Genomic DNA, 18,679 nt, shown 5'->3' on the forward strand with positions numbered 1-18,679 from the left:
CCCTATGACCCAGCAATTGCACTTCTAGGTATTTGCCCCCAAGATACAGATGTAATGAAAAGAAGGGCCATATGCACCTCAATGTTCACAGCAGCAATGTCCACAATAGCTCAACTGTGGAAGGAGCCCAGATTGCCCTTCAACAGAAGAATGGATAAAGAAGATGTGGTTCATATATACAATGGAGAATTACTCAGCCATCAGAAAGGATGATTACCAAACATTTGCATCAGCATGGATGGAACTGGAGGGGATTATGCTAAGTGAAATAAGTCAAGCAGAGGAAGACAATTATCATATGGTTTCACTTATATGTGGAACATAAGGAATAGCAGGGAGGACATTAGGAGAAGGAAGGGAAGAATGAAGGAGGGGAAAAGAGGGGGAGACAAACCATGAGAGACTATGGACTCTGGGAAACAAACTGGCTTCAGAGGGGAGGGGGGTGGGGGATTGGGATAGGCTGGTGATGGGTATTAAGGAGGGCACATATTGCATGGAGCACTGGGTGTAATACACAAACAATGAATCATGGAACACTACATCAAAAGCTAATGATGTACTGTATGGTGACTAACATATCATAAAAAAAAAAAATCCCTTGTCCTAGCTTCCAGCTGTTTGTCCATCACAGCATTTTATTACTTCATAACTGGTTTGCTTAATTGTCTCTCTCCTCCACTGAACCGTGAGCTTGCTGAGGGCAATGAACTCATTTGGAATATTCTCCATATTTTTATTTAATATTATTAAAATACTCTCATTTTAATATTCTTCTGAAACACTGCATGATCTCCGTGTGGATGGTTCATTACAGGTGTTTATGAAATAACCAAGATAAAAAACCAAGGTATTACTTTATGAAAAAGTTTTATGGGTAGAAGGGGATTGTTTCTCTGGTATTTAAGATGTATTACGTGTTGAGATTGAAGAGAAACTTGGGGATCACAAAGCAACTTGAATGTATTTTACTGTTTGTGTGTGTTGTCTTGACACATCTCTTCACTGTGGGATATTTTTGTATGTATTTTTCACCCTGCAGGATTTTCCTCCTCTTTTCCTCTCCATGTGCTATACTCCTTCCAGCAGCTAACAAGCAAATTGCAGCACAGGGCTGGTGCCACCCCACATCAGCTGGGAAAACCTCAAAGAACCTGAATCCTTCCATTTCAAATATAGTTTATTCTCCTTCTCTCTTCCCCAACTTCAAATCAACATATGCTTCTAGTCTGGGAATCTAGGGGAGTTCTCAAGGCCATGTATCTGTTTCCTTTAATAGACTTGTAGCCTAATTAAGCTAAGTATTAGCTTCCTTTTTGTCCTTTACATTCTTTAATTCCTTGGTCTTAACTCTTTAATCAAATGTCTTGCTTTAATTTCCCCTTGCCCTGTGGCATTTGGCTTATGTCTAGCCACACAGTGTTCCTTTTTGTATACATTTTGAAAAGTGGCCCACAAGAGGAAATATTTCATCCAAAGTGAGCATTACAGTTTGAACGCTTAAGAGCTTGGAACCAAAGAGTCTGCAGTAGGAGTCAGTCACAGACACAAATGCCACAGGCACAGTTTAACAGAAAGATTATAAAATGAATCTATGTGATATAAGCAACAGTTTAATGTGTACTTTCAAAGCATAGCAAAGTGGAATGCATCTCATTCTTCTCATTTGCCACAGGCATGTCCCTTTCCCTGGAGTCCCCTGAAAGCAACTGTAAATTGAAAAAACAAAGAACTTAAGAAATAAAACTCTCTTTACTGCAAATGACATGATTATCTACACTACAAATCCCTAAGCATTCTCAGAAACAGCTACGGGAACTAATATGAAAGTTTATCACATTCATAGGATACAAGGAAATCAGTTGTATTTCTGTACACTGGCAAGAAACAATGGACAATTGAAACTGTAAAAATCATTTACAATAGCATCAAAACCATGAAATACTTAGGAATAACTTTAACAAAATATGTGCAAGTTTTATGTGTCAAACAATATAAAACATTGAGGGGCAAAATCTGAAAAGACCTAAATAAATGGAAAGATATACCATGTTTATGGATTATAAGACTAAATATTGTGATGATGTCAGTTCTCCCCAAATTGATCTGTAGATTTTATATAATTTCAGTTAAAATCTCAGCAAGTTTTTCGAAAAACACAACAGCATGTTGATTCTAAAATGTATATGAAAAGCAAAGGACTTAACATAACCAAAATAATTTTGAGGAAGAACAAAGTTGGATGACTCACACTGATTGATTTTAAGACTTATTATAAAGGCAAAACAAATAAGATATTATGGCATTAATGAAAGGATAGATAGACACATGGTACAGAATAGAAAGTCTGGAAATAGACCCACGCTTATATAGCCAATTTTCCACAAAGCTACCCAATGTAGCTTTTTTTTTATACCCAACGTATAAAAAAATGGTCTTTTCAACAAATGAAGCTGAAACGATTGAACATCCTTATGCCAAAAAAAACCCCCACAACAAACAAACAAAAGCCAAAACAACAACAACAACAATAGCAAAAAGCTCACCCTTACCTAGCACCACATCCAAAAATAGATCATAGACCTAAATGTAAAAGCAAAAACTAAAAAAAAACGTCTAGAAGAAAACATAAGAGAAACTGTTTGGGACCTTGGCTTGGGCAAAGTTTGTTTAGTTGGGACACAAAAATACCACAAAAGGAAAAAATGAATGAATATGACATCAAACTTAACGTTTTTACTTCTCCGGAAGACCCTGTTAAGAAAATAAAAAGAGAAGTTATAGACAGGGAGAAAGTACTCACAAGACATAGATTTACTAAAGGATAAAAAAAATCTTACACCTTAATCACTAAGAAAACACACAACCAATAAAAACTGGGTAGAAGATTTGAACAGATGCCCCACTAAATAAAATATATGGATGGCAAATAGGCACATGAGAAGATGTTTGACATCATAAGACATTAGGGAAATGAAAATTAAAACTGCAGTGAGCTATCACTGCACACGATTAGAATGGTTCAAATAAAAAACACTGACAAGACCAAGTGCCGACAGAGTGTAGAACAACCCAAATTCGCACGCGTTGCGGTGGGAATGTAAATACAGGCACTTTGGAAAACAGCCGGCAGCTCCTATCGAGCAAAATAGACACTTACCACAAGTAGTGATTTCCTAGGGCCGCTGTAATAAATTTTCACTAACTGAGGGGCTTGAAACAACTTCTGGCAGCTGGAAGGGTGAAATCAGGGGGTCAGCAGAGCCGAGCTCCCTCTGAAATTTATAGGGGCGTGTCCTTCCTTGCATCTTCCAGCTACGGGTGCTTGCTGGCAATCCTTGGCACTCTTTGGCCTTATAGATGTATTGCTCCAATACCTGCTTCCATTGCCGTGTTTCCTCTGTGTGTCCCTGTTTCTGTGTCTCCTCTCCTCTTAAAGGACACTAGTCATATTCAGTTAAGGGCCCATCCAAATTCAATATGAGCTCATCTTAATTAATTACATCTGCAGTGATTTTGTTTCCAAATATGTTCACATTCTGAGGTACAGGGGATGAGGATCTCAACATTCTATTGGGGGGACATAATTCAACTCATAATACCATTCAACCCAACAATCCTATCCTTCGGGTTTTTTTTTTTTTTTTAAGATTTATTTATTTATTTTAGAGAGAGCTCACGAGCAAGTAGGGGAGGGGGAAGAGGGAGAGAGAGAACTCTGAAGCCAGCTCCCGCTGAGCATGGAGCCCAATGTGGGGCTTGATCCTGGGACGCTGAGATCATGACCTGAGCTGAAATCAAGAGTTGGCTGCTTAACCAACTGCACCACCCATGTGCCCTTCCATCCTTACGTATTTACCCAAGATAAATGAAAACAATGTCTTTGCAAAGACCTGTATGAGATGTTTATAGCAACTTTATTTATGGTCACCCAGGATAGGAAACAACCCAAACATTCATCAACTGTGAATGAATGAATGAATGTGGTTCATCCCTATGGTGGAATGCCAATTGGCAACAAAAGAGCCAAACTCCTGATACATCCAAGAGCATGGGTGGATCTCAAAGCATGATGTTAAGTGAAAGAAGTTGGACAGAAAAGACTACAAACTACCATTTATTCAACAATCTGGAAAAGGCAAAACTATGGGGCAGAAAGCAGAGGAACCAGATGTGGGAAAAGCGTACTGATCCCAAAGTCACAAGAGGGGACTTTTTCAGGTGATGAAAATATTCTCCATCCTAATTGCAGAGGTGGTTATAGTACTGCACACATTTGTCCAATTTTTACTGTACGTAAATTAGACCTCAGTAAAACTGACTTTCACAAATAGTCTTGGTACTTAAACCAAAATCAAAAGTACTTAAAATCAAAAGGACTTAAAAAAAAACAGGACTCAAGATTCTTTGAGATCTCACTGTAGGTGATCTGTATATTAACTTTTCTAATTTAAGAAATTAAGGTTTCTTTTTTTTTTTTAAGATTTCATGTATTTATTCGACAGAGAGAGAGAGACAGCCAGCGAGAGAGGGAACACAAGCAGGGGGAGTGGAAGAGGAAGAAGCAGGCTCCCAGTGGAGGAGACTGATGTGGGGCTCAATCCCATAACGCCGGGATCACGCCCTGAGCCGAAGGCAGACGCTTAAGGACTGAGCCACCCAGGTGCCCCAGGAATTAAGGTTTCTAACAAAGATTGTTTTACATGCTAGGATTAACTGATGTTAGCAGACATCAGTATTGCTTCCTGTGGCTGGAGATCAAGAAAGGATATATCTAGAGAGCCAGGGTCTGTCCTTTGGGGGAATGGCCCTCAGATCATTACGGAGAGCAGCCCTTAAGACAGTCAGAGATTTAGAGAGCCATCATGTTGAGCAGTGGCGAGGCCCCCAGCCCCAGCTCCTGTGTGCGCCACGGGCTCTTTCCTTGGCATTTACCTGAATGTTCCCTGCTTAGCTCTCCTGACAGCACTTCGAGCCATGTGGCTGTGTTCTGCCCCGCCCCCCAACAGGACAACCTTCTCTTACTTTTCATCTGTCTTGCTCTGGGCTTATCGTTCTGCTTTTGTCTGCATTCAAATATGGATAAATGACTTTCGTGTTTCCTACCAATTGTGAAATTATGATATGTTAAGCTTCACGTGACAGAATGTACAATTTTATGTGAAATCATATTTGATGTATACCGTTTTGTTTTAAGACCGTGTTTCCCGCAGAGCATGCATGACTCCTTTCTGAACAAGCTGGGGCTCTCTCTCACTTTGTGTTTCAAGGTTAAGAGTCCCGTGTCTTCCCCAGGCGTCAAATCCAAAGAGGTCCCTACTTTTTGGTGCAATCCCTCTCTTTTTACAGATACACTTCTCTTAATACATAAGAACTGCTTAAAAGGAACATAACAAGGGACGCCTGGGTGGCGAAGTCGGTTAAACGTCCGACTCTTGGTTTCGGCTCAGGTCATGATCTGGGGGTGGTGAGGTTGAGCCTCCAGTCAGGCTCTGGGCTCAGCGGGGAGTCTGCTTAGGACTCTCTTTCCCTCTGCCTTTCCCTCACCCCCCTCTCACACTTATGCTCTCTCTCTCTCAAATAAATAAATAAATCTTAAAAAAAAAAAAAAGAAAGAAAAGAAAGAAACATAACAAGAATCACACACAAGCCTCAACAGGAAGGTTTGTTTCCTGAAGCTTTAATTCACAGTGAAAACCAGGGATTGACCTTCAAAAAAAATCTTAAAATATCCCATGTCTTTCTCCCTGCCAATTTCCTTTTCCTCCCCGCCTCTCCATTTCCTTTTCTTCCCTCCCGCCCCACTCCTGTCCTGGTCTTGCTCCCTTTTCTCAGTCCTTCCCTGTCCCCTCACCTCTCTTCCTCCTCCTGCTCCCATCTGCCCACCTGACCATCTTGTGTCTACTTTATATTTTGTGTTTTCCCTGCTTTCTCTGCTGTGAGACCAATGAGGGACTCAAGTGTATTTTTCGTTAATGTTCTTCTTCTTTAATAAAGTTTGGCATTCTCCGATATGCCTAGCAGAAAACCACCACAAACTTGCCCACAGTATACTCATTGGGGCCTTCCACTTTTTTATGCCAGGCAGATGTAGGCGAGGAACAATACCCTATATTGGGTTCTTGGTGTGGTTCCAGCTCATGCATATTCATATTTCCTACCTCATTAGTAGTCCCCTGGGCTTACTCTGTGTCATCGGGGGAGCACTCAGCATTGTGAAAATCTCAATTAAGACAATGCCCCTTGTCTTTTCATTGGCCTTGGTATTTTTTTGAAACACAAGTTTCCAGTTGTTCCGTAGAACTGCTAATCAGATTCTTTTTCTATATATAAAAGTGAGTCTTAAGAACAGCTATTCCAGCAAATGCACAATGTGCCCTAAGTTCAGCTTTATCAAAATTCCCAATAAAGACATTCAGTTCTGCATTTCCACAAGCAGATTAAAATCATTAAAAAAAAATGTCTCTAAGAACCTTTCCATAACACAGCAGGGAAATACCTAACATCTTTTAGAAAGATTTAAAATAATTAGTATAAAAATGTTTTGGGGGGGCGCCTTGGTGATTTAGTCGGTCAAGCATCTGACTCTTGATTTTGGCTCAGGTCATGATCTCAGAGTTGTGAAATTGAGTGCCCCGTTGGGCTCCACGCTCAGTACAGACTCTGCTTAAGATTTTCTCCCTCTCCTTCTGCCCCTCCCCCCTGCAGCCCTCCTTGAGCTCTCTCTCTCTCTCTAAAAAAACAATTAAAAAAAAATAAAAAATAAAAATATTTAGGAGCGCCTGGGTAGCGCAGTCGTTAAGCGTCTGCCTTCGGCTCAGGGCGTGATCCTGGTGTTCTGGGATGGAGCCCCACATCAGGTGCCTCCGCTGCTGGGAGCCTGCTTCTTCCTCTCCCACTCCCCCAGCTTGTGTTCCCTCTCTCGCTGGCTGTCTCTCTCTCTCTGTCAAATAAATAAATAAAATCTTTAAAAATAAATAAATAAATAAAAAATAAATATTTGAAGAAATAAGCTGTTAAGCTAAGTTTTTTGTGATTATGTCATATAATTGGGAAGTGATATAATAACACTTTAAGTAATTTTATCATAGTGATTTTTAATATAATTCAACAAATATCTATAGCTCCTCTTACAGAGCTAAGTCCCGAGGGAATGAAAATGCTGCCTGCCCTCAAGATTTACAAGGGAATTAAGGGAAAAAGATATGCATTAAAAATCATCATGTACAACAGATAACAAGTTTGTTATCTTCTTGAGTGTAGTAGATACTGTGCTTTTCATTTAACATACTCTTCTCCCAAATCTAGCTTAGTCCTTTACACACAGAGATATTTAATAAGTGTGTTAGAAAAACTCAGTGTTCTGAAAAGGAAATAACGCAAGCAATTAATGCAGGTTACAAAAGTTAGGGGAGGTCTCATGGAAGTAGGACTTGAGCTGAAACTTAATATATGGGTGAAATTTGGATCTGTGCAAAGGGAGAGGCAGCCATTCCTGCCAGAGAAAAGAGCATGAATGAGATTCAGAGGTGGGAGCAAATGTGCTGAGCAGGTGTGAGGAGAATTGGCTGGAGCAGTGTTCCCTCGGGGTTTAATGTTCAGAAGGCCAATAAAGATAATCACTAATCCTCTCGATACAGGCTCATTCCCATCAGTTTAGGAAGAGCATACCAAGAATTACACACAGGCCTCAATACGCCATTTGTTTCTTCCATTTTAAAACCAAAACCAAACAGAACCTTTCTGGGCTCTATATTCCCCCTCTCTAAAAAAAGTTGCCTATACCAGCTGCCTCTAATTCCTCTCCCTGAGTCTCTCTTGAAATCACCCCAGTAAGGTTCCCATGCCCACAGGTCCACCAGTGATATCTGGGTGGGTAAATCCACCCGTCAAAACCCAGCCCCCCCCCCTCTCTGGGCCTGGATCTGCCAGCAGTGTTTGAGACAGGTGACCACTCTCTCTTCCTCAAATCACTGGCCTCACCTGTCCTCCAGGACCCACTGTCCTGGTTTTCATTTATTCATTGGCCATTCCTTCTCAGTCTCTTGTGCTAGTGTCCACATCTCCCTGACCCTGAAATGTGGGGGTGGCCCAGGACCTGGACCTCAGTCATTTCCTAGGTGATATATGCAGTCTCATGTTCAGTATCATAAGCCCACTGATGACTTAAATTTATAGCTCTGGCCTGGCCCTTCCTTCTTAGCTATAAACTCATATCCAACAGCTCGGTATCTTTGGATCACTAAGGGCATTTCAGATTCGGCATATCCGAAACTGAACTCCCGATATTCTCTCCCAAAGTGGTTTCTCTCAATAGCTTCCCCTTCTCAGAGAAAGAGAATTCCATCCTTTCATGTCCTCAAGGCCAAAAACTTGGGCATCGCCTTTGACTCTTTTCCCCCTCTCCCCTTCCACATCTAATCCATTAGCAAATCCTGTTGACTCTACCTTCAAAATATCCATAATGTGCCCACATCTCATCACTGGTTCAAAGCGCCACCTTCTCTCTCCTGGATTAATACAAAAGTCTTCTTAGAAAAAAAAGAAAAAGAAAAGATTTATTTATTTATTTATTTATTTATTTATTTATTTGAGTAAGAGAGTGAGTGTGGGGGAAAGAGCAGAGGGGGGAAACCCCAAGCAGACTCCCTGCTGATTGCGGAGCCCGATGCTGGGCGCCATCCCAGGACCCAAGAGATCAGGACCGGAGCCGAAACCGAGAGGCAGACTCCCAACTGGCTGAACCACCAGAAGTCCCCAAAGCCTTCTACGTGCTCTTCTACCTTTGCTGTCCTGCAGTCTGTTTTCAACCCAGCAGCCTGGCAATCCCTTAAAATGTGCATCAGACCATGTCTCTCTTCTGCTCCGAACCTCCCAGAGGCTTCCCAGCTTACTCAGAGAAAAAGCCAGGCTCTTCCTGCACTAGCCTACAGGGCCTTGTATCATCTGTCCCTCCCCCACCCCACGTCCCCTTACCTCTCTGACCTCCTCATCTATCATCCCTCCTTGCTCATGCTCTTTAGCCACACTGGCCTCCTGCTGTGCCTGGAATTTGCCATGTGTGCCAACCTCAAGACCTCGGCACCTGCTACTCTCGTTGCCCAGAGAGCTTGTCGTCCAGATGCCTGCACAAGGAACTCCTCATGTCCTTCAGGCGTTTGCTTAAATGTGAGCGTCTCAGAGAAACCCTCCCTTGCTATCCTGTTTAACATTACACATTCCCACCACTGCTTTCAATCCCCTTCTCAGCTTTATTATGTTTTTCTATAGTACAGCCATAATGAATGCTATTTACATACTATATGCTTTCCTATTTTTCTTTTTTCTTCCTTCCTTTCTACCTTTATTGTTTGATTCCCTCTTCTAGAATACATCCCATAAAGGCAGGGATTTTTTATGAATTGTTCACTATTGTATTCTCAGGGAATAGAACAGTGCCCGGAACAAAGAACATGCTTCAGAAATATTGGTTAAATAAATGAATAAATCTGCACTTCACTAATGAGAAAATGGAGCCTTAGAGAAGTGAATAATTTGGCCAAAGTCACTCAGCTAGTGAGCTGGGGATATAAGGTGTATAATCACATCTGTTGGACTATGGACTTAACCACCGTAATATTTGGCTTTCTGTAGGCAAAGCAAGCATCTTTATCTTACACAAGCCATGGCATTCTCCTCCAAAGCATTTTGTGTTATCTTATTTGATGACTTTTCTATGACAATGAAAAATTTGATTTTTTCCCATTGTTGGGGGTTACAACTTGTTCAAAAGTTAGTACGGACAAAAAAAGAAAATATTAATTCTAAATCCACGTGATGATAGATTAATAAAAGCTTTATCTTGCCATTCAGTTCTATTTTGATAAGATGGGAAAAATCAGGAATTAAATGTATCATCCAAAATAGTACAATAGATCAGAAAAACTTCCCGAAAGAAGAAATATCATGAGTAATGTGCAGTGAATGTGGAATACATATATCTCTTCAAGGTACTGATCTCATTTCCTTTGCATATATACCCAGAAGAGGGATTGCTGGATCATATGGTAGTTCTATTTTTAAGAAAACCATTTCTTAAAGAAAGAAGTAACTGAATTTTAATAAAAGAAAAGCCGATGGTCTGGATTGGAGGCTGGAAGTGTTGTATAATTTGTTCTACTGGATTCGTCTGGTGGATGCGGCCGGCTGGAGCTATGGCTTGGGCGGTAGTGTTTACCGTGTGGGGCTCATGGAAGGAGAACAGTATTGTGGGTGTCCACTCAGTGAGTAGTAAGTATCTGTGGTTTGGGCAGAATTTGACAGAAATGAAGAGGAAAATGGGGGTTTGAGAGAAATAATAGAGAAAGCAATGGCTTGGTTTTGTGTCCCTAAATGGGTGTGGGACCTGAGAGAGTAAATGAAGATTATCCTGAAGTTCGTGGGTCCAACACCATGAAGGGTCGTTTTGGTAAGCAGACGGGCATATGGTAAGTCGGGAGTTAGGAATGAAAAGAGAAGTTCTGCTTTTCATTAGTCCCACTGATAAATTGACTCTCAAAGAGATTAAGAAGATCTCTAACCAAGCTAAGAATTGTCATTAGCAAATACTTCTTAAAATCAATTTCCATAGTCCTGGATTCCTCCCATTCTGTGAGAAAATTCTAATTGCTGATCCAATTCATTGCAAGTTTATGGGACTCTCCAGGTTTCCTATTTAATCCTCAGTTGGTTGTATTTTTGCAGGAAGGTTTCCATTTCATCTAAATGTTCAAATAGAGTGGCTCATAGTGTTTCCGTATTCACTTTTTAGCCTTTGATTATCGATAGTTATGTGTCCATTTTCATTCCTAATGTATTTTTTACTTGTTTTCTTGAGTGTCTTTCTCCGTCTCTCATCGTTTTGGACAGAGATTTGTCAATTGTATTGGTCTTTTAAAGAGAAAGATAGTTGCTTATATTTTTGCAATTCTTTCTTTCTTTTATCCTTTCAAGTAGTTGTTTATGCTCTGATGTGGATGATAGCAGATGGCACGGAGCAGTTGTTGTAGAGAGAAATGACCTGGGGAAAGCAAGTGCATGTCAAAATACTGTTTCCTGCCATGTGTCTCAGCTGTTGACTTGCAAAAGGGTGGTCATTAGGGCAAAGCTGGAACCAGAACAGGGCAGGTTGTCCTGAGCAATGAGGGTGGCTGTCTGAGAGGTGAACCGGCAGAATTACAAAACACTTCCAGAAATTGCCTTCAGTTGCCCGAGAAGGACTCTGTCCTGTTATTAATTCCTCCTCTCTTTTTTCTTATAAAGTTTAACTCTTTATCAACATTATCCAGCAAAAGCTAACATTAGTTAGAATTTTAGTTCATGCTAAATTGTGGTGGGACAACTAAAAGAATGTTATCACTCAAAGAGCATTTTTTCAAGCCCAGTAATCCTTAGCATTTTTAATGTGTGGGTGATACAATTCTCTAGGCAGAGTTAATAAGCAAACTTTCTCTGGCAAGATTCAACATTAGCTGTAGTTTGGACTTTAGTTGTAAGCTCCGAGTGGATGGAGCAGTCCTCTTCTCTAGCCAAGCCTGAACAGCAACAGAAATACCATTAATGCTATAATTTCCATATAGAAGAAACATGCACCTCCATATATATGTATATAAAAGTGCCATAATTTTTTCCAAGTTCTTATTTAAATTCTAATTAGTTAATGTTTAGTGTAATATTAGTTTCAGGTGTAACGTTTAGTGATACAACATTTATATATAATACCTGGTGCTCACCACAATAAGTGCACTCCTTAATCCCCATCACTTATTTAACTCATCCCCCTGCCCACTTCCTCTCTGGTAACCATCAGTTTACAGAAGATATAGATAGACACAGATATGGATATAGATTGCTATAAAATTACTAACGCTTTTTAAAAAAGAAGATTTTATGTATTTATTTGTCAGAGAGAGAGACAGAGCACGAGCAGGGGCAGAGGCAGAGGGGAAGAGAGAGGGAGAAGTAGACTCTCTGCCAAGCAGGGAGCCTGTTGTGGGGCTCGATCCCAGGACTCCCGGATCATGACCCAAGCTGAAGGCAGATGCTTAACCGACTGACCCACCCAGGCGCCCCTAAAATCACTAACCTTTAAATCCACAGGAGACAGCCTGCAATGAGTTGAATATCTTGTCTAAAGTCACAGAGCTAGTTGGTAGCAGAGCCATGATTGAGATTTCTTCTGTCCTAGCCTAGTCTTTATTCCATTACTCCATGAACTTACAGTACTGCATCACTTAAAAGGTAGATGAGAACATATAAGTGGCATTCAACTAGTTATTACCAACGCAAGAGTTTCAAGGAATACTTTCTGCTGACAGAAAGTATCTGGAATGCATATCAGAAAGAAGAAAAGAAAGTTGGAGCAAAATGTAGAATGTTCTCAGTGAATTGGCTGCTTGTTTTACACTTAGATATTTGAATTAGGAAACCATATAGGAATTATCTTTATGGTGCTCAAATATGAGATGGATTGTTTACTCATTAATATCTACTATTAAGATATCTTAGTATTTTTGACAGGATGAGGGTTTGAGAGTTTTTCTCTCTCTCTCTCTTCTTTTTAGAGATTTTTGTTTTAATATACAGGAAGACTCTCAGGAAATCCTCTTTTCTGGTGCTGGATTCATGTGAAAAAAAAAAAGACATAAAACTCAGATCTTCACATCATTCAGGAGTTGTCTATGTGGCTAACAGCTGTTTCTCTTGATTCTAAGGTGATATTTAGCTGGATTTTAATTACTATATAGAGTCCCTTTGATTTTAAAATTATCAATAACAAAGAGCAAGTGTTTTGTAAAAACTAAATTAGGCATTTTAGGCAACACATTCATTAGGGATTTTGAAATTAAAATTCTTGAACTTTAAACTCCCTAGAAATGGCATAGGGTTAGTTACATTATGAATTATAGCTCTGTTGTCAAGTTTGTAAAATGCTTTGTAGCAGATTAACTACGAAAGGGGAGAAAATTCATTTTTGTTATTGGTGCTATTAGCATATTTAATGAAGAGGCTCCACTTTTTTGCTCACAAATGCTCATGTAAAGAGGCTATTTTAATATAAGAGCTCATGATGTTGCTTATAGCACATTCTTTTCGATTTAGGCTTATCTTCTGATCCTTTCTAGATACTACTAATTTTATTTTATTTTTATTATTATTTTTTTAAATTTTATTTATTTATTTGAGAGAGAGCCAGAGCACGAGCAGGAGGAGTGGCAGGCAGAGAGAGAAGCAGGCTCCCCGCTGAGCAAGGAGCCCCACGTGGGACTCGATCCCAGGACCTTGAGATCATGACCTGAGCTGAAGGCAGACACTTAACTGGCTGAGCCACCCAGTCGTCCCGATACTACTAATTTGAAAAGGTACAAACATCTAGGTATGCTGTGAAGAGATTTTGCAGAGGTAAGGAAGGTCTCAAATCAGTTGACCTTAAGATAGGGAGGTGGTCTGGGTCAGGCCTGGCCTAATCACACTAGCACTGTAAATGAGTCTACACGCAGAGATGGAGGGAGATAGAGGGGGAGGGAGGCAGAGATAGGAAGCATGAGAAGGATTTGATGTGCCTTTGCTGACTTGATAATGGAAAGAGCCACCTGGGAAGGCATGTGGGCAGCCTTTAGAATCTGAGAGTGGCTCCTCATCGACAGCCAACAAGGAAATGGGGACCTTAACCTTAATCTTACAGACTGGACAAACTGGACAAACAAGGAACTGCATTCTGCCAAGGGGACCTTTGTGCTCCAGATGCGATGAGCTGTGGGCTCTGCCAAGTTCTTCATTTTGGCTTTGGGGTACCTTGAGCAGAGAACCCAGTCAGGCCATGCCTGAATAAAGCAAAGATGAGCTGATATATGGGTATTGTCTGATGTCGCTAAGTCTGTAGTAACTGGTTATGGGCAATAGATAACTGATACACCGATTCGGAATTTGGTCAAGCTTAGGTTCTTTAGAGAACTAAACCCATTTTTTCCCTCCAGTCTCAATCTTAGTTGAAAGCAAACATGCATAAGCAGAAATCATATCTTTACTTTGATCTATCAATTCAGGACATGAGGCCAGTACCAATTTATGGAATCTGTTGTTATGAGCTTTATGTTCAATTGCAGGTGGCTCTGGCTTGTTTACAAATCAGAATGATTTCCCTTGAGACTACTGTTCTCAGCTGTCGCAGTTACCCTCCACTATGTCGTTCCTCAACTCTGATTCGGGGGGAAGATTATTTGCAGGGACGACTGCCACAATTCCTCCTATCCTAGGATTCGGGTCCTCAGGTCCCTTTGTAACGTGACCACTGCTTTTACCATCAAGGGGTGGAGGCTGTTTCCCTGAACCTCGGATTAGGGCTGGCTCTGTGCCATTTTTGGATGATAGAATGTTACAGAATGACCTGGAGGCTAGACCTCCCGGGGCCCTTACAGCTTCCTCTCTTACCCTTTTGGACATAGCTGCCCCGTGAGGAAGTCCCAGCAATCCTGCTGAGAGGCTATGTGGAGGGCATCTGAGGTATCCAAGCAGACAGCTCCAGTCAATATTTGGACTTTGAGGCCACTCAGGACAAGCTGGTCTCTGGCGGACCTCCCAACTGACAGCAAACACATGATAGACAGAAGGGAGCTAATCCCAGCTGAGTGTGGTCCACATTGCCAGCCCACAGCACTGTGAGCAAATCACTCGTTCTTACGGTAAGCTAGTAAGTTTTGAGGTAATTTATCATATAGTAATAGTTAACTGATACAGATATTAAAGAACATGGCTTTTAAAATACTATTTTAAAATTAAAATTTTTTCTTTTTTTAAGATTTATTTATTTATTTATTTCAGAGAGAGAGAGAGAGAGAGCGCGAGTGTGAGGCATAGGGAGAAGCAGACTCCCCACTGAGCAGGGAACCTGACGAGGGCTCCATCTCCCAACCGGGAGATCACAACCTGAGTTGAAACCAAGAGTTGGACTCTTAACCGACTGAGCCACCCAGGCACCCATTAAATGTTATTTCTTTTAGAATGGATTATCTATTCGAATGTCCGTGTACACAGCACAAAATTTAAGATACGAAAGAGTATACACATACAAATCAATTTCCCGCCTCCAGGGCACTGTGAAACCTTTCTCATCTCTTCGGAGCCTTTCAGAATAACAGGGCATAAAGTAACAATTTCAAGATTATAGAGAAAAGTGACCAAAGAAGGAGATAAAGAACGACATATCTTATTCCACATTGATTTGCTTTGCTCTACTTTATGTCCCCAGATATACAGCTCTGCTTTCTTCAGTTTTCCTTAGGAATAACTTTAAAAGGCCTCCAGATGTCAGAGCAACAATGAGGTTAAAGTTGAGCGTATGTGTCACCTTGTGAATGAGTGTTATAGGATAGGAAATTATCAACTATGCTTTCCAGTAAGGTCAGGTTAGGGACTCTATCACCAATATATTGAGTGATTCAAAACCTTTCAGAAGAGTATTTACTTTGTATTGCATTTGGAGAAAGCAAGTGAGGAAAGGCCCTCCATGCCACCTGATAATCCATGTCAGTCCAGGAGCAGAAACCCAAGCAGAGTGCAGTAGTTGCCTAGGCCACTGACCTTTCCTGGACTCCTGTCCACATACAGAATGTAGAATCTACAGGACATCAGACTTGGGCTGAGAGTTTGGTGTTACCTGACCTGACCCTGGGAAGTCTACTCGTGCCCTGAAAATCTAAACTTATTCATTCTACAAACATCTACCATGCACCTACTATATTCCCAGGCACTGTTGGTAGATAGTATGGGTACAAATATAAATAATATCACTCTAATCCATAACCTTAAAGTTCTTACTTCAGGGCTCTACCTACAGTAACTCCAGGAGCCCCAAACCAAACTGGACACTTGATTCTACCTGGATCAAAATTCCCCTAAGATTCCCAGAATGTGAAATATTCAGCCCCAAATAGTGGACTCAGTAAATGGGTGTGGGTGTCTTTTCTTTTAAGAAAGATTTGACTCAAGAAGTTCAAAGAAAAGATTTGATCTCCTCTTACTGGTTTTGTTTGGATTACGTTTCCTGATACAAGGGCAGGGTAATGACAATGAACTTGTGGGCATGTATACCCCAGACTATGGAATGAGATACATATTTCCATTCCTCTCAGAGGGCAGGGGAAATGCTGTGTGGTTACTTACCACATCCAGACACTCTGCCCACTGTCCTGCCATCACAGAAGTTTACCCCAGGCTGCTTTAAGGGGACATTACAGGCTCACTGGTGGATTAGTGCTTTTCCAAGATTAGAATCTAGAATTTAATGCATGTTTCTTGTATTAGTTTGCTCAGGCTGCCGCAACAGTGGCTTAAACAACAAACATTTATTTTCTCACAGTTCGGGAGGCTGGAAGTCCAAGATTAAGATGCCGGTAGGGTTGGTTTCTGGTGAGGCCTCTTCCGGACTTGCACATGGCTGCTTTTTGGCTATGTCCTCACATGACCTCTTCTCTGGGTGTCTTAGAGAGAAGTCTCTGGTGACTCTTCCTCTTCTTATAAGATCACCAGTCCTACCAGATTAGGTCGCCACCTTTACGACTTCATTTAACCTTAATTACTTCCCTAAAGGCCCTATCTCCAAATATAGTCACACTGAGGGTTAGGGGTTCAACATATGAACTTGGAGGGGGGGACACAATTCAGTTCCCAACACTTTTTATATGCCAGATTCTATGTTAAGCATGAGGGTGTATATCTTTACAGAAAGATAGATGTATCAAGTGTAAACTCTGTTCAAGGAGGGCATATATTACAATACAGTGCAATAATGACCAGGCTGTGCTAGGCACAAGAGTGGCAGAAAAGGTCCATCCAGTTTCAGCAAGTCAGGGAAAGCTCAGAGGAAGCTATGTCTCAGAGAGGAAAGGAGCCCTTGGGGGGTGGGGTGGGGTGAAAGCATGCTAGGCAGAGGGGAGGCACGTGGAAGAGCATAACAGGTTATAGATTCTTTCCTCCGTCTTTGTATTCACAGAGCAGGGCCATTCAGCAAATACAGCACTCTGGCTGAGTGAAGCCGAGTGCCTCTGGGGGATATAGGAAGAACACACGGAAGAAGTCAAGGTGATATCAAAAAGTATACTGCCCTACATGATACTGTAGCAAGGAGCTTGGACTTGATTATGTAGCAGGAATTGGGCACTTGTTAAAGGGTTTTAACTTGAGCAGATTTGAGCTTGGAAAGTTCCCCGAGAAGCAGTTTGGAGGAAAAGAGTGTGTGTGATTGGATGCTGGGGACAGTCAGGAGACCATAGTGTGATGACAGATACCAAAGGCCAACCGTGGCAGTGTTGGTGGGATGGGGAGGTGGATATCTAGGCCTCCTGTAGGATTTCTGGGATTTGGGATTGACTCCCTGTGGGGAGGGAAGGTAAAATCTAGGCTGGATCCCAGGTTCTGGTCTGGGGACTGGTAGACCCTTTGTTAATTACAGAAACAACAACAATGCGAGGACAGGAAGCGAAGAAAGATGTGTAGGAAACACTGTGGATAAGTTCACACAGGTCAGTTTCTTGGGCTGGGAAGGAGCTTCTTTCTCTCTAAATTCAAGCGGCAGGTGATTCCTCCCCTTAGTGGGCTTCAGGGACCCTAGGATGGTCAGGCCCTTCAAGGGTGTGGCTTTGGAGCACCTCTGGAGTGAGTAATTTGTTTACTGAAATCGTAATTGATATGTCTGTTCCGTGTGATCATGACCCAAGCTGTTTTAGTCAGAAAAACTTCCCAATAAATAAACCCTTATTCATCTCTTGCCAACAAAATTAAAAAGCTTTTGATCTAAAATCCACCAACCTGTCCTTGTTTGCTACTCCGGATTAGATCTTTCTCATTTTTGTTCCATGTCATGATTCAGGTATATGGTAATCTGAGAGTCTTAGGGTTGGGCAAGAGGCAATTTGCTGGAAGAGAGCTGTAAAAAACGAAAATCAGAGAGGGGAAAAAAGGAGGTGAAACAAACCTTTCCTCCTTGCCCACAAATTAAATCTCCAATTACTCTTTGATGAATGGGGACAGGGAAGGAATATGAGTAAATTCCCAGGTCACTGGGTTTCAAGTCCTGGTTTGACAATAAATTTATACAATTCCAACAAACCTGTTTCCTTTTCTTCTCGATTCCTTTTGAGTTTTCTTCTGTGACGTATTTGCAGGATTTCAGTGGGGACAGTCTCACTAAGCCTCACAAGCCTGAAGTCGAGATGGAGGCCAGACACCCACCAGCGACTACGTGATAGAGACAGAGACAGAAATAGGGAGAGGGAGGGAGAGAAAGATCTTTAATTGTGGGCCTCGTGATCCTACTCCGGCCACCTTCGAGTCCCCATTTGTGTCTCTCATCTGGTGACACTTAGCATTTTTCTTCCAACATTCCCTCTCTTCTTTCCAAGTTTCTGAAGTCAACCAAACACAAACAACAGAAGGAAAAGTCCCGAAACCAAATCCTCAGACTTTCTCCGAGCTCCCGCCTGGCCTGGAGCGTTCCCCTCCCGGCCACGGCGGTCCGGAGCGCGGAGCCCGCAGCCAGCGCGGCGGGGCGGGCCTGGGCGGGGCCTGGGCGGGGCTTCCGCCGTCGCACCCCGCCCCCAGCCCTGCCCCGCCGCTTAATTCGGATGCGCGGGGCCGCGGGGTGTGAAAGAGCCGCCCTGCGCTG

The 18,679-nt window shown here is 41.8% G+C and overlaps 1 protein-coding gene and 1 long non-coding RNA gene across 3 annotated transcripts in view; one reads left to right on the forward strand and one right to left on the reverse strand.

Moving 5' to 3' along the window:
- FAM107B (family with sequence similarity 107 member B) overlaps positions 1–18,679 on the forward strand; it is a 233,574-nt gene that overhangs the window by 139,924 nt on the left and 74,971 nt on the right. The window lies entirely within an intron of this gene.
- On the reverse strand, positions 885–18,554 carry LOC130542138 (uncharacterized). 2 transcript variants are annotated; one of them, XR_008956486.1, is made up of 3 exons: positions 18,125–18,512; positions 17,824–17,941; positions 885–2,754 (listed from the first exon to the last, which is right to left on the reverse strand). It is a non-coding gene; the product is annotated as an uncharacterized LOC130542138 (long non-coding RNA). The 2 variants fall into 2 exon arrangements; XR_008956487.1 differs by lacking the exon at positions 885–2,754 and having other exon boundaries at positions 16,347–17,941; positions 18,125–18,554.

Source organism: Ursus arctos, unplaced genomic scaffold (assembly GCF_023065955.2).
Source record: "Ursus arctos isolate Adak ecotype North America unplaced genomic scaffold, UrsArc2.0 scaffold_30, whole genome shotgun sequence".
NCBI lineage: Eukaryota > Metazoa > Chordata > Mammalia > Carnivora > Ursidae > Ursus > Ursus arctos.